This window comes from Tupaia chinensis, unplaced genomic scaffold, assembly GCF_000334495.1.
Source record: "Tupaia chinensis unplaced genomic scaffold, TupChi_1.0 Scaffold000004_1, whole genome shotgun sequence".
Classification (NCBI taxonomy): domain Eukaryota; kingdom Metazoa; phylum Chordata; class Mammalia; order Scandentia; family Tupaiidae; genus Tupaia; species Tupaia belangeri.
Window position 1 is genome coordinate 885,451 of NW_006159432.1, and position 3,703 is coordinate 889,153.

Here is a 3,703-nt window from a genome sequence, read left to right on the forward strand (position 1 = left end):
CTAAGCCTCTGTTTCCTCATCTACAAATTAGAGACTATAATAGCACTCCTTTCACAAGGTTCTCTCACAATGTCAGCTAATGATACAAGAAGTAATAGTGGCCATATGGTAATACTGCTTGTAAAACTCATGGAGTAGGGAGTTGCTCTGAAACATCAACTTATTTCTTGAGATTCAGACATGTTAGACAGTGTTTGGCAAATTGATGATGTTATTATTATTTTTTAATGATGCAATGATCTTTTATTATTATTGTCCCAGATCTTGGTTAACGAAGATCTTTGTCATCAAATTAAGTAGGGCATTTCACAACTACAAGGACTGACAATCACTAGCAAAAGAATAACAGTAACCAAAGCCATGATGGCTTTTCTTTCACATCCACACCAACACATTTACTTCTGTAGTTGTTTGGCTTTGTTGCTAAAAACACAGTTGCATTAACTTATAAGTTTTCCGGTTTGTCCTGTAGTTCATCTAGTCTGTCCTCTTTTAATTATCTTGTAATATTTTCTTGTATAACATCAATAACTTTATCCACTTGATTCTGAACACGCTTAATTTGATCATTCCTAGTTTCAAATCTTGGTCCAAATGTTTTCTTAGAAAGAAACATCCTCTTTGTCATCTGAATCATCTTCCCAAACATTTCTCTTTTCATTTTCCACAGAACCAGCAACATCATCATTGTTTAGGTGGCACTTGAACTTGGGAGGCATATTTTTTACCCATGAAGTACTTTTTTTGCTTCTCAGAGGAGGAAGTATTCACCCTCTGAGGGTCCCCTGGAGTTCTTTAGGGGGTAGGCTGTAGTGGGAGGGCAAACAAGGTCCAGGAGACTCAGGGAGAGGCTGGGGAGGGGCTAGGGAGACACAGGCATATCTAGACATTGCCTGCTGTGCTATTACCTTAAGAAATCTAGAGGGGCAAAATCACAATAAAGGAATGAGCTTGTTGGACAAATCTTAGGCATCAGATGAAGTGATCAGAAGATGATTTATAAACCTGGATTCATCTTGGGATTCAGTGTCCTTCACAAATCTCAGTCTACAGCCAAAGGACTTGTATTTTCTAGGAGTGGAGGTAGAGTATATGGAAAACCTAAAAGAAAACAGTGTATTTTCCAAACACTGTGAGACATATAGGCACAGTAGTACTAGCATCTCACTAACCAAAAGTAATGTGAAAAGGGAAGAGTGGTTTTCTCCTAACTGCTCTATAACATATCAGGTAACTTGAGTGCTTCAAAGATTCTGCTCCATCAATGGTGAGAGAGCTGGTGATAGTGAGGGAATTAAATGGCCATGAAGATAGCAGCATCTGGTAAGTCCAGGGTACCAAAGGAGGGTGAAGAGGCTGCTGTAAAAGGAAAATACTGTCCTTAAGTAGGAAGGAAATGAGAACAATAAGATATTCTTTGAAGACTCTTAGGGATGGACTCTCAGGACCTTGCAGGAAGTTGGAGATCCTCAAATAGTGGGAGTATGAGTGGTGAAATGTTGGATGGTAGCCATGAAAACCTAATCTAGCAAATTCCACCCTGTGAAAGAGCCTAAACTAGCCCAGATGGTGGTGGATTAAAAACAAGAAGGCCAGAAATTCTTCTCATCCATTTGTAATATGACTTTGTAGCTCCTCTCATCAAAGATAGTTTTCACTTTCTTCACAGCTTGCATAGAGAACTGGCCATGTTACCTGCTTCAACTAGTGTCACATTAACAAACATGATGAAGAACTTGGTAAGTGTGTACTGTGGAAATAGCCATCTTTTGCTGCACTTGGGAACCCTGCAACAGCCATGATGTAAAAGAGTCTACTAACTCAGTTACCTCCCTAGCTCCTGCCAATAACATCAAACAACGAGAATGTGAGTGAAGATATTGGCTGCCAGCTGACTACAAAGTATTATTGAATCCAACCAATGCCTAATGGAACAGAGGTGAGCTGTCCTAGCTGAACTCAGTCCTGCAAAAACTGCTGAATACTAAGGTTAAAAGGGTTTATTCTTTTAAACTACTAACTCATGAGTTTTTACAAAGTTATAGTGACCAACATCAACTCATCCATCCATTTATTTACCCTTTAAAAAAACAGAATAGAGGTGATTTATAAGAAAGTATCAAATATTCAATAAAGTTAGTATAATAAAAATATTAAAAGATAAAGTATATAAGCCAGTCATGAAGTCTGTATTATTTCTTTTAACTGGTATTACATTTAATTCTGAACTTTCTGGAATCTCAAAAAAGTATGTGAGTGACATAAAGACAGGTCAATGGCAAAATTCCAGTTATTATTCTATTGTAACTAGAACTAATGTTACAAAGCACCACAGACTAGGTGGCTTAAACAATACTTCACCTCTCACAGTTCTGTATGTTGGAAGCCTGAGATCAGGGTGCCAGCCTGGTCATGTTCTGGAGTGGACCTTTATCCTGGTTGCAGACTACTGACCTATCATTGTATCCTCACATAGTGAAAAGAGAAATTGTGGAGTCTCTTTATAAGTGCACTAGTTGTAATCATGAGGACAACACCCTCATGACCTAAATTATCTCCTGAAAGTTCCACTCCCTGGTGCTATTGCACTGGAGATTAGAATTTCAACATATAGGGAACAGCAGTTAGCATAACGGCTATGTCGCTGAACTCCCATGTAGCCGACCATGGTTCGAGTCCCGGACATGGTGGCTTAAACTCATGCCGGGCGCGCGTGCTTGCGTGCCCAAGATCCTGAGAGGAGAATGGAAGAGAAGAGATTGTGGTGTGGCCATCCTCCTGGGGGGTGATTTCTCACTTTCTGTCTCTCTGTCTGTCTCTTTCTGGTGAGCAACGTGTCCTACAGCAAAAACCTCTCCACAAAAAAAAAAAAAAAAAAAAAAAGAATTTCAACATATAGATTTGGGAGGAAGATATATTCAGTTCATAACATATGCTAATCACTTTATACATGTTGTTGCTAATTTTTACAGCTTTGTGAGCTAGATATTATTATGCCTCTTTTGTGGCTAAGGAAACCGAAGTAAAAGTCTTTATTCAGGTAATATGGGGGGAACTCAAATTTAATCTGAGGATTATCTAATTCTAAAATCCATGCCCTTTCCAATTCAAGACAGACAAGCTATTTTCTAAAATTTTATATAGGGGACAGTAAAGGATACCTTGCACTATCTAAATGTCTTTTCATGCAATTCACTACAGCCTTAGTTCAGGATTTCATCATTTACTACATAAATAGTTGGGCTCATCTTATAACCAATTTCTCTCAGTCCAATCTTACCCGCCCCCTACCTATCTTGTAAGTTACTTTGGGAACGACCTTTCGTATAATTAAAATATAACTTTGTTCGGTTCCTGAATACCATTTTTCAAAGGCTCTCTACTATATTGAAGCCATAGACTATTTTCTGGATAGAGGCTGACCCTGAGTTGTCAGCTTCTTTGTCTCTTCATGCTCTACATTGCTGCCTGTCTCCACTCAAGTCTTCCCACTAAAGTCCACACCCTTAAGACAGCTCAAGCATCCTGAACTCTGCAGGCTGATTTAGGCCACTCATGATGTCCTCGATGTGCACATACTAAAACTCATACTACATCACATCATACTTTCTTGAAAGAGAGCATAACTTATTCATCAATTAGTTCTTATGCTTACTCCAGTGCCTGGCACAGAGAGTCATTCATCAAATATGTATTAAGGGAA

General features: G+C 38.8%; 1 pseudogene; it reads right to left on the reverse strand.

The window, feature by feature from the left end:
• Window positions 1-287: 287 nt before the first annotated feature.
• On the reverse strand, window positions 288-719 carry LOC102479336 (vesicle-associated membrane protein 4 pseudogene; annotated as a pseudogene).
• Between the last annotated feature and the right edge of the window lie 2,984 nt (window positions 720-3,703).